The sequence below is a fragment of the Scyliorhinus torazame genome, chromosome 8 (assembly GCF_047496885.1).
Source record: "Scyliorhinus torazame isolate Kashiwa2021f chromosome 8, sScyTor2.1, whole genome shotgun sequence".
Classification (NCBI taxonomy): domain Eukaryota; kingdom Metazoa; phylum Chordata; class Chondrichthyes; order Carcharhiniformes; family Scyliorhinidae; genus Scyliorhinus; species Scyliorhinus torazame.
In genome coordinates this window covers 79,176,986-79,190,147 of record NC_092714.1, presented here as the reverse complement: position 1 = coordinate 79,190,147, position 13,162 = coordinate 79,176,986, and the positions used below count along the sequence as shown (strand labels likewise).

The following is a 13,162-nucleotide window of genomic DNA, read 5'->3' as shown; positions in this document are numbered from 1 at the left end:
AGTTGAAAGGCCACAGGGTGATGAGCAAGAGCTTACCATCCACCAGGAGCAGTAGTGTTTTTGAAATTTAATAAGAGATTTAATAATGGGAGATGAGGAAATGGCTGAGGAGCTGAACAGGTTTTTTGGGTCGGTCTTCACAGTGGAAAACACAAATAACATGCCAGTGATTGATGGAAATGAGGCTATGACAGATGAGGACCTTGAGAGGATTGTTATCACCAAGGAGGTAATGATGGGCAAGCTAATGGGGCTAAAGGTAGACAAGTCTCCTGGACCTGATGGAATGCATCCCAGAGTGCTAAAAGAGATGGCTAGGGAAATTGTAAATGCACTAGTGATAATTTACCAAAATTCACTAGACTCTGTGGTGGTCCCGGCGGATTGGAAATTAGCAAACGTGACACCACTGTTTAAAAAAGGAGGTAGGCAGAAAGCGGGTAATTATAGGCCAGTGAGCTTAACTTCGGTAGTAGGGAAGATGCTGGAATCTATCATCAAGGAAGAAATAGCGAGGCATCTGGATGGAAATTGTCCCATTGGGCAGACGCAGCATGGGTTCATAAAGGGCAGGTCGTGCCTAACTAATTTAGTGGAATTTTTTGAGGACATTAACAGTGCGGTAGATAACGGGGAGCCAATGGATGTGGTATATCTGGATTTCCAGAAACCCTTTGATAAGTTGCCACACAAAAGGTTGTTGCATAAGATAAAGATGCATGGCATTAAGGGGAAAGTAGTAGCATGGATAGAGGATTGGTTAATTAATAGAAAGCAAAGAGTGGGGATTAATGGGTGTTTCTCTGGTTGGCAATCAGTAGCTAGCGGTGTCCCTCAGGGATCAGTGTTGGGCCCACAACTGTTCACAATTTACATAGATGATTTGGAGTTGGGGACCAAGGGAAATGTGTCCAAGTTTGCAGACGTCACTAAGATAAGTGGTAAAGCAAAAAGTGCAGAGGATACTGGAAGTCTGCAGAGGGATTTGGATAGGCTAAGTGAATGGGCTAGGGTCTGGCAGCTTGAATACAATGTTGACAAATGTGAGGTTATCCATTTTGGTAGGAATAACAGCAAAAGGGATTATTATTTAAATGATAAAATATTAAAACATGCTGCTGTGCAGAGAGACCTGGGTGTGCTAGTGCATGAGTCGCAAAAAGTTGGTTCACAGGTGCAACAGGTGATTAAGAAGGCAAATGGAATCTTGTCCTTCATTGCTAGAGGGATGGAGTTTAAGACTAGGGAGGTTCTGCTGCAATTGTATAAGGTGTTAGTGAGGCCACACCTGGAGTCTTGTGTTCAGTTTTGGTCTCCTTACTTGAGAAAGGATGTACTGGCACTAGAGGGTGTGCAGAGGAGATTCACTAGGTTAATCCCAGAGCTGAAGGGGTTGGATTACGAGGAGAGGTTGAGTAGACTGGGACTGTACTCGTTGGAATTTAGAAGGATGAGGGGGGATCTTATAGAAACATATAAGATTATGAAGGGAATAGATAGGATAGATGCGGGCAGGTTGTTTCCACTGGCGGGTGAAAGCAGAACTAGGGGGCATAGCCTCAAAATAAGGGGAAGTAGATTTAGGACTGCGTTTAGGAGGAACTTCTTCACCCAAAGGGTTGTGAATCTATGGAATTCCTTGCCCAGTGAAGCAGTAGAGGCTCCTTCATTAAATGTTTTTAAGATAAAGATAGATAGTTTTTTGAAGAATAAAGGGATTAAGGGTTATGGTGTTCCGGCCGGAAAGTGGAGCCAAGTCCACAAAAGATCAGCCATGATCTCATTGAATGGTGGAGCAGGCTCGAGGGGCCAGATGGCCTACTCCTGCTCCTAGTTCTTATGTTCTTATGAAAGACATGAAGCCTACTATCCAAGCAACCAGCAGAGAGATTCCAACCAGATTGGATTCCATATCCGCCCACCTTAGTTACGAATCACAAGGCAACCTGACAGTGCTGCCCACTGCATTTAAAATGATCAGCAACAACCCACCATCTACAGGACTGTATCCCTACCCAGTATGGATGCAGGAGAGTCCCCAGGCAGAAAGCAGTCATCCTATCATCCAGGCCCAGAAAGGCTGACCGAAGTTCAGGAGCAGATTACTTGCCTTTTGCCATGTCAACCCATAGCACCTAGCAACAGTAACTGGAACACCCCCCAATGGTGTTAGTGTCCAAGCCGGACACTAAACTGGAATCCCTGAAAGACACCAAAGTCCCATTAGAACACTCCATTCTCCTGATAATCAGCTTAACCACGGTCCCTGTTTGAACAGCTTGGTAACTGTGATAACCCTTATGAGGACCATTGGGAATCACTCATCGATCTTCCCATGAGTCTAGTCAAGTGCGAGTTCCCATGGTAACGACCGGAGGCCCGCCCAGCGGGGATTCGTTACTGAGTCCTTTAAATGCCATCCCAGACCCGGACCGGGTGTTCTGTTAGTTCCGAGCTGGGACACTTGTGTTGTGCGCCATATGTACTGCTTTACTTTTGACTTTAGTATAGATCTGTTTGAACCTTCATCTTTGTGGTCTTACAGGATACTGTGAGCACAGTAAGAAGTCTTACGACACCAGGTTAAAGTCCAACAGGTTTGTTTTGAATCACTAGCTTTTGGAGCACTGCTCCTTCCTCAGATGAGGTTTTCACCTGAGGAAGGAGCAGTGCTCAGAAAGCTAGTGATTCGAAACAAACCTGTTGGACTTTAACCTGGTGTTGTAAGACTTCTTACTGTGCTCACCCCAGTCCAACGCCGGCATCTCCACATCGAGGATACTATGAGGCCTGGATAGAGTGGATGTGGCGAGGATGTTTCCACTTGTAGGAGAAACTAGAACCAGAGGACACCATCTCAGATTAAAGGGACGATCCTTTAAAACAGAGATGAGGAGGAATTTCTTCAGCCAGAGGGTGGTGAATCTGTGAACTCTTTGCCGCAAAAGGCTGTGGAGGCCAAATCATGGAGTGTCTTTAAGACAGAGATAGATAGGTTCTTGATTAATAAGGGGATCAAGGGTTATGGGGAGAAGGCAGGAGAATGGGGATGAGAAAAATATCAGCTATGGTTGAATGGTGGAGCAAACTCGATGGGTTGAGTGGCCTAATTCTGCTCCTATGTCTTATGGTGTCTCCTGGATTACTACAGTAACCACAGGTTATCAAGGTGGACAGGAAGGAACGAAGCTGGAACAGAGCAGCTTAGCGATATGATGAAAAGATCTGGCACTCAGAGTGAGATACCCAGCATTCCGCTGCAGACAGCAAAAAGCAACTTTTAAAAAATAATTTTAAAAACAATTTAGAATACCCAATTCATTTTTTCCAATTAAGGGGCAATTTAATGTGGCCAATCCACCTACTCTGCCATCTTTGGGTTGTGGGGGCGAAACCCAGGCAAACACGGGGAGAATGTGCAAACTCCACACGGACAGTGACCCAGAGCCGGGATCGAACCTGGGACTTTGGTGCTGTGAGACAGCAGTGCTAACCACTGCGCCACCGTGCTGCCCCAGCAAAAAGCAACTTGATGGTCACTCGCCCCTTGAGTGCTTACCACCCGTAAAACCCTCAGGCCCTTTACAGGACATTTAATAAGGAGCTGGACAGGCAGAGTTCTGAAAGCAATGGCATTGCTGATGCTTAATACCCAACAAAGGAAAATTCAAAACTCCACTCCTGATGAGACTGCCCATGAAGACAGATTTGAATCTACCCATCTCACCTAATCATTCCACATCTTAGGACAGGACAATGTCCTTGCTGATGCACTAACCCAGATTTAAACCTCGAACGAAATACAACAAGAGAACTTCCAGTGGTGGCTATGAGATGAACAGTCTCACACACACAGCACCCCGCCTGTGGATTTTGTTTTTTGGCCCTTTTTGCTGAGTTAACGGGTGATTTTTGGGAAGAAAGTGGTACAGTATGATACTTGTGAGTGATTGGAAAAAATTAATTGGCTATTCTAAATTTTAAAAAAATATATCAAAGCTCCAAAATCTAGGACTTGGTTCTTCACTCTGCAACTGGATCCTCCACTTTCTAAACCACAGACCAATAAGAATAAACATCAACAGCTCCTCCACAGTAGTCCTCAATACCGGGGCCCCGCAAGGCTGCGTACTTAGCCCCCTACTATATACGCCCTGTACACACACGACTGAGTGGCAAAATTTGGTTCCAACTCCATCTACAAATTTGCTGACGATACAACCATAGTGGGCTGGATCTCAAATAACGACGAGTCAGAATACAGGAGGGAGATCGAGAACCTAGTGGAGTGGTGCAGCGACAACAATCTATCTTTCAATGCCAGCAAAACTAAAAAGCTGGTCACAGACTTCAGAAAGTAAAGGACTGCACACACCCCTGTCAGCATCAACGGGGCTGAGGTGGAGATGGTTAGCAGTTTCAAATTCCTAGGGGTACACATCTCCAAACATCTGTACTGGTCCACCCACGCTGACGCTACCACCAAGAAAGCACAACAGCACCTATACTTCCTCAGGAAACTAAGGAAATTCGGCAAGTCCACATTAACTCTTACCAACTTTTACAGATGCACCATAGAAAGCATCCTATCTGGCTGCATTACAGCCTGGTATGGCAACTGCTCGGCCTAAGACCGCAAGAAACTTCAGAGAGTCGTGAACACCGCCCAGTCAATCACACAAACCTGCCTCACATACATTTACTCCATCTACATCTCCCACTGCCGGGGGAAAGCGGGCAGCATAATCTAAGACCCCTCCCACCTGGCTTACTCACTCTTCCAACTTCTTCCATCGGGCAGGAGATACACAAGTCTGAGAACACGCACGAACAGATTCAAAAACAGCTTCTTCCCCGCTGTTACCAGACTCCTAAACGACCCTCTTATGGACTGACCTCATTAACACTGTATGCTTCACCCGATTTGGTGTTATGTATTTACATAGTGTACCTTGTGTTGCCCTATTATGTATTTTCTTTTTTTCCTTTTCTTTTCATGTACTTTATGATCTGTTGAGCTGCTCGCAGAAAAATACTTTTCACTGTACCTTGATACATGTGACAATAAACAAAATCCAAATCCAAGGTGATTGACGGGGCCGTAGCACCTATTCGGGCGACCTTGGACAGGATATATCAGCGGATAAAGATACAGGGCACAATGATCAAGTAGGTGGAGGAGGTGTTCACTGACCATAGCGATCGGATTGTGTCTCTGCAGACAAAATGGCATTGCTGGCGGAGGAGTGGAGGGCGTTAAAGACCAAGGGCGATGATCTGGAGAATCGCTCCAGAAGACAGAATTTAAGAATTGTTGGGCAGCTGGATGGCCTGGAAGTTACAAACGCCACATTTACGGGTACGTTACTGTTAGTGGGGTGTTAGCGGGTGGCCGGTGGTTTTGGTCAATGTGTATGCACTGAATTGGGATGACACGGAAATCATTAAGGTGCTGGAAGGGGCAGCACGATGGCGCAGTCGTTAGCACTGCTGCCTCACGGCACCGAGGTCCCAGGTTCGATCCCAGCTCTGGATCACTGTCTGTGTGGAGTTTGCACATTCTCCCCGTGTTTGTGTGGGTTTCGCCCTCACAACCCAAAGATGTGCAGGTTAGGTGGATTGGCCACGCTAAATTGCCCCTTAATTGGAAAAAATGAATTGGGTACAAGAAGGTGCTGGCTTCTGTTCCAGATCTCCCTTAGCGGCTGTTGATATTGGACACTGCGTTGCTCACTGATGAGGGAGTTTGCGAGCGAGTATGCTCCATATGTGGAGTTTAATAAGAATGAGGCTGTTTTGCCTTCCACGCTCTGGGAAGCACTGAAGGCGGTTATTAGGGGAGTGATCTTTCTTATAAGGCAAATAGGGATAAATCTGGGAACGTGGAGAAGCAGAGGCTGGTGGATTCCATCCTTTTTTAAAAATAATTTAGAGTACCCAATTCATTTTTTCCAATTAAGGGGCAATTTAGTGTGATCAATCCACCTACCTTGCACATTTTTGGGTTGTAGGTCGGGATTGAACCGGGGACCTTGGCGACATGAGGCAGCAGTGCTACCCATTGTGCCACCGTGCTGCCCCGGTGGATTCCATTCTTGAGGTGGACCGCCAATACTCGATTGCCCCAAAACCGGAGTTGTTGCAAAGAGAAAGAAATTGCAGGTGAATTTTGAGTTGTTGTCACTGGGGAAGGCGGTGAGCCAGCTGTATTGCTCGAGGGGGACATGTTATGAGTATGGGGAGAAGGCCAGCCGCCTGTGAGCAGGCTGCCTCTTGGGAGATAATGCAGGTTAGGGATTCGGATGGCAGGTCGGTTTCTGCCCCAAAGGAAGTCAAATGAGGTGTTTCAAGACTTTTACCGTGGGCTATATTCGTCTGAGCCTCCAGAGGAGGATTCAATAATGTTACAAATTTTGGATAGGTTGACATTCCTGGAGGTGGAACACGAGAGCCGGCAGGAGCTGGAGCTGCTGATTGGACAGGATTGTATTTGTTTAATGCAGACGGGTAAAGCACCCGGTCCGGATGGATTCCCTTTCAAATTTGAGAAAGAGTTTGCTAGTCTGTGGGTCCCACTTTTGAGGGATATGTTAATGATTCTCTGTCCCGAGGGGTGTTGCCGACCACACTGGTGCAGGTATCGATTTCCTTGTTTCTGAAAAGGACAACGATCCCATGGAGTGTGGGTTGTACCAACCTATTTCTCTGCTAAATGCTGACGCTAAGTTGGCTACAGTGTTGGCAACTCGTTTGGATCTCTGCCTGCCGCAGGTGATTTCGGAGGAGCAGACAGGGTTTGTTAAGGGCAGGCAGGTGTCGGCCAACATTAGGATGTTGTTGAATGTTGTGTTGTCATTATTTCGAAGGACACAGAAAAAGCATTCAACAGGGTTGAGTGGGGGTACCACTTGGAGATTTTTGGGTGGTTTGGCGTTGGACCAAAATTTATATCCTGGATTAGGCTTTTGTACAGGGCCCCACTGAGTGTCCGTACTAATGCCCAGAACTTCAGGTGCTTTTAAGTGAACAGGAATGCAAGACAGGGGTGCCCATTATCTCCGCTGTTGTTTGCTTTAGCGATTGAGCCGCTAGCCATTGCACTGAGGTCATCTACCAGTTGGAGGAGGATAGAGCTTGGGGGGAGGGAACATAGGGTGTCCTTATATGCAGATAATTTGCTGTTATATATCACAGACCCACTCTCCAATGTGGGGGGGATATGGAGGTGCTCAGGGAGTTTGGCTCCTTTTCAGGGTACAAGCTAAACCCGGGCAAGTGTTTTTGTTTCTGGTGAACCTCCCCCGGGGAGGGGAGAGGATCTGGGGAGGCTACCGTTTCATCTGGCCAGGACTAATTTCCAGCATCTGAGAATTTGGGTGGCCCATGATTGGGCTGGTTTAGCACAGCGGGCCAAACAGCTGGCTCGTAATGAACGCGGGTTCAATTCCCGTACCGGCCTCCCCGAACAGGGCCGGAATGTGGCGACTAGGGGCTTGTCACAGTAACTTCATTGAAGCTTACTTGTGACAATAAGCGATTATTATTATTATTAACTTAACTTGGTCAGTTAGGTGGATGCGGTGCAGGCTGATTTAAAGAGGTGGAATGCCCTTCCTCTGACCTTGGCGGGAAGAGTACAGATGGTGAGGATGAATATTCTCCAAAAGAAAAATGTAAAAAATATTTTTTAAAAGGATGTAGCAGGGAACTGCCATTGCCCCCTCGCTTTTTTCTGATATGTCAGTGTAAAAGAGAGAACAAATGCATACTTCTTTACCTCCTGTTCTTCATTCATAAGACCACATAAAATAAATAGAATTCATTTTTTTCTCCGAGGCTGCGAGCACTGTGAGAGACTAAGATCTCACATTGTATATTTTTAATAAAATCTATAAAGATATGCAGCACTATTTGTAAATTTGTAAAAACTGAACAAAGACCGTTAAAATTGCTAAACCTGTGTCTGACTGGGACACCTGAACACAATAAGTCACTTGGCAGTTTTTGTAAAACTCATACCTCGTTATTTCTGAGGAGCTACTGACAACCTCCTGTGGACTGCACAGTACAACTTCAAAGAGAGCTATACAAAGGCCATCTACATTTATAACCCAGGCTGGCCAGGAGATGAATTGTCTGCTAAGACAAAGGCCCTGCACCCTTCCTTTCCATTCCTAATGGTTGAGACATTTAAGTCTCCGGGATTCAGATGGTGGGATACATATTCAGATGATGGTATACATTAGGGGCTGGTTTAGCCAGGGCTAAATCGCTGGCTTTGAAAGCAGACCAAGGCAGGCCAGCAGCATGGTTCAATTCCCGTACCAGCCTCCCAAACAGGCGCCAGAATGTGGCGACTAGGGGCTTTTCACAGTAACTTCATTTGAAGCCTACTTGTGACAATAAGAGATTTTCATTTCATTTCATTTTTTTCACATATCCTTTGTTAAAGATGTTTGAAAGGTGGAAGTCATGTGACATGGGCTTGTGGAACAAGTAATATTGCTGTGCTGAACAATAGCTCAGTCTGTTGTTTGACATCTGACTAGCAGGCCACACTGAAGTAGCTCTGGCCGAGGTTGGACACTTGGCCCCATCTACCCTGCTTCTGCTGGAAGTCCATACCATTGCCTACAGGTCTGATTAATCTCTGGGTTCCTAACATAATATATGAAGTCAACACCCCCAGAAAAGTGAATATCTGTGCTCTCTGTACAGTAAATCTTTCTTTTCTCTATCCCTCTTTTACTGTCTGAATATGAGAGGGATGTTGTGACCTCACTCTTCATGTTTTGAGTGTGTGAAAATAAAATAACCATTTGAGTTCATCCTGGCCAGGATTCTCCATTGCGATTCCGCCCAGCTACCGCTGCTAGCGAGGATGGAGAATTTGGCGCGCCGTTCACTGCTGCCAGGATTATCTACTCCCGCTGCCTGTCAATGAAATTTCCCATTGAAGCCACCCCACGCTATCAGGAAAACCGCAGGCGGGTGTATGCTGCCAGTGGGACCTGAGAATCGTGTCGCCAGCGAAAAGCCGTAGAATTCAGGCCCCTATCTCAAGTTTGCTGTGGAGTTATTAATAGAGAGTTGGATGTCACCAAAACTTAGGAGTTGAGGAATATGCCACCGTTTATAAAGGGAAAGAAATTAAAACACCTTTCCATTTATGGATGGATGGTGAGGAGAGAAATTAGTGCTGATTAAATTAGCCTCCTGCTGTCCATACCAATACAAATAACTGTTGGTGGATCTGAAGTGCCAAAGACATGGTAATGTTGAAATATTAACAATATACACAATTAGCACAGTAGAAAGGAGGAATTTCAGCAAAAATTAGTGAGCAATGCAACTACTATGGGTAGAACTAAGGAACATCAAAGGATGCAAGGCACTAGGAAAAGTTTCTGATAGTAGTGATGCTATGGAAGGATAGATTTTTGTCAGGTAAGGGTCCAAAGAAATATAGACCAATGGTCAACAGATGGAGTTGAAGTACAGATCAGCCATTATCTTTTTGGAAGACTGAATGTCTATTCTGTCTCTATGCTCCTAGAACATTTTTTAATTCAAACTATCTATGTCATGCTATTCTTGAAGGGTTATTAGAGACTTGAAAATGTCTGCTCACTAGAATATTTTAATCATTATAGCTCTCAGTCTTCCTCTTTCAGTTTCTCCATTTTATTTGGGGTTGCCACAATGCTGGTTGATCGCTCTTTTCCATTTTCTTCTGTCAGTTATTCATTCTTCTTCCAATCATGCTGCGTTTAAGTCTCTCACCACAGCATTCTTCCATCTAGTCTAGACCGCCCTGGTCTCCTCCTTCATGGCAGTCCCAGCTCCATCACTCGCCTTAACCTGTTTCCTCTCTCTCCACCATAGCTGACCATACCATTTCAATCGTTTGTCGGCTACTTTCTTCAATGTTACCAAAATCTTCTGGAATCCCCGATATGCTGGTTCCTGATCTTTTCCTTTCTTGGGGCTCATACATCCATCCCAGCATCTGCATCTTATTAGTATCCAGTGGTTGCTCCTCTCTTCTATATGTTGCCCAAGTTGTTGCACTATACAAGGTCAGTCTCACTGCTGTCTTGTAGCTTCTTTCTTTCAGTTTCAGCAATACCTTTTCATTACTTAACATTCCACTACACTTCCTCCACATACCAAACTAACAAATTTAATTAATGTACTTGTTGTGCTTTGACTTTCATGTTGAACTTACAATCATTGTGACAAATATTCAGTGTAATATAGAATTAAATGGCCCATTTCTGATTGTACCACCTCCAATGATACAATCCTACGTAGGTCACTCAAGTGCAGTAGCACTGCACTACCTTGCATCATAACAAGGTCAACGACATGGGGGTAATTTGTACGCACATCAGGGTAACAGGAAGCTTACTTGTGACAATAAGCAATTATTATTATATCACAATGCATATTGAAACCACGTTATGCTTCCATTGTGTGACCCTCACCCCTTAGGCTAGTAGTCACCCGCTTTTAGTTTGGTATGACACATATGCAAATAGGTTAGAGAAATCTGGAACATCTAGGGCTATATTTTCAAGCTGGGCTGGGAACCTGATGCCCGGATTGTTTTCAGGTCCCGATCCTGTGACGTTACCTTTAAATGCAGGGATCCTAACTGGGCCAGAGGTGAGCTCAATGCCGAATGACTGGCACTGAGCACTACTAGCAGGTGGGAACTGACTCTTGCATACGATCCTCAAAGGCAGGCAGCAGCCATGACAGCTTGCCGCTGCCTTGCAAAACAGAATACAGGAGATCAGAGGGCCAGCAGCCTCACAGCACAGACATGTGGCAAAATGGCTAATGTCAAGGTTGAAGACACGTTCTAACAGAATAACCCTTTTGCCAGAAAGTTTTCATTGGCATAAATATGACTTGATGGCTCCCCACATTGATCTCAATGGCTGTGCATGAGTGTGCACAAAACTGTTCAGTTTTGCCAATCTGTGATTTCAAAATCTCCTTCTGGCCCAAGTCCATTAACAAGCTCTTCAAGGAACTTTACAGGGAATTAATTGGAGGCAAGTAGGTTCCTGCCAACCCCTACTGTCCTCATTTTGAAAATAGCAGCATGCAGGTGTTGCGACACTGACACGCCATTCAGGAGCGCTCCTTTCAAACATGCTTCCACCCAATCTCACTGAAGCCCCTAAAGTCCAGAGTCCGCGGGCAGCTCGGTAGCACTAGTGGCTAGCACTGTGGCTTCAGAGCGCCAGGGTCGGTTCCCCGCTGGGTCGCTGTCTGTGCGGAGTCTGCACGTTCTCCCCGTGTCTGCGTGGGTTTCCTCCGGGTGCTCCGGTTTCCTCCCAGTCCAAAGACGTGCAGGGTGAGGTGGATTGGCATGGGGCTGGTTTAGCACAGAGCTAAATCGCTGGCTTTGAAAGCAGACCAAGGCAGGTCAGCAGCACGGTTCAATTCCCGTACCAGCCTCCCTGAACAGGCGCCGGAATGTGGCGACTAGGGGCTTTTCACAATAACTTCATTTGAAGCCTACTTGTGACAATAAGCGATTTTCTTTTTTTTTCATGCTAAATTGCCCTTAGTGACCAAAAAGGACAGAATGGGTTATTGGGTTACGGGGATAGGGTGGAAGTGAGGGCTTAAGTGGGTCGGTGCAGATTCAATGGGCCGAATGGCCTCCTTCTGCACTGTATGTTCTGTGTTCTATGTAAACAGAATTTCTCTGGTGAATATGACATGGTAAAATTTAATACATTTCATTAACCGATGGCCAGGTAAGAAAAAAAAAAAGACAGTTATCCAGTTAATTAGCTATAACATTCAACTTTTTGGTAGATTAATCCAGTCAGTAAATATTCATGGAGTATACATTTAAGACATCATACTGGAGGTCAGAACTTTCAATGCCCTGCTGCTCGCAAAGAGTTTACTGGATGCAACACAGGTCAGAATTCTGTAACAGTGCTCCCATTAAAACTCCACACTGGAAATTTAACCCTTATGATGTGATCAGTATGCTGTTTCGAAGCTGCAAAACAGTGCCTGTTTCACATTAGAATCGAAAGATGGCATGTGCACAGCTTAGCACAATGTAACCAAGAACATTCTTTACTGTTACCACCTGAGAAATTCACTGCTTTATTAAAAACTTCAAAGTAACAATGTGCTTAATCACTGATACTTGGATTCCTATTTGTGCAACCACAGGTTAGCTAGTATGCTGATGATTTATAGATTGGTCACTTAGTCACTGAGGTAGTGAATCAGTTGGCAGAGCCAAAGGAAGTTTTTATTCCCTTACATTGACTAAGGACAAAGGTTTTCTAATCTATGACAAGTTAAGCACAGACAATCAGTACCTATTGTACTTACAACGATTGTTGTTACTGCTGATGCCACTATATATTGTTTAGACAGCAAAAAAAAATATTTTTCATTTGATTGTAATGCATAAATGTAGCAGGAAGTTCTATTATTCTTTGTTATTAAATTATCTGCTTGAGTGACCATCAATGTTGATACAATCCAAAGATTTAGTTAGAAAATTACCATTTTTAATCTATTCATGAGATGAAACAGAACTTGGTACACCTTGTTCAAAACATATTTTTGATGTGGCTTAATAATGTAACATTTTAAATATTACTCAGGATTTTTTCATAGTTCATGTATTTAAAGTGAAGTATTTACTCTAAATTTATGAACCATCTTGGTATAGAGTCATAGTCATAGAATTTACAGTGCAGAAGGAGGCCATTCGGCCCATCAAGTCTGCACCGGCTCTTGGAAAGAGCACCCTACTTAAGCCCATACCTCCACCCTATCCCCGTAACCCAGCAACCCCATCTAACCTAAGGGCAATTTAGCATGGCCAATCCACCTGACCTGCACATCTTTGGACTGTGGGAGGAAACCCACACAGACATGGGGAGAACATGGAGACTCCGCACAGACAGTGACCCAAGCGGGAATCAAACCTGGGACCCTGGTGCTGTGAAGCCGCAGTGCTAACCACTATGCTACCATGCTGCCCTTGTTGCCGCTCTATATATTTATATATAATTGATATACTCTTGAAAAAACTGTAAACTGGTACAATTTCTATGCCTAAGTATTGCATCCACCAAACTTATTGTAAAATGGCACATTTATGGACATG

At 44.8% G+C, this 13,162-nt stretch overlaps 1 protein-coding gene across 11 annotated transcripts in view; it reads right to left on the bottom strand.

The window, feature by feature from the left end:
• The window catches only part of bcor (BCL6 corepressor), a 471,432-nt gene that overhangs the window by 16,552 nt on the left and 441,718 nt on the right, over window positions 1-13,162 (bottom strand). The gene's annotated exons all lie outside the window — the stretch shown is intronic.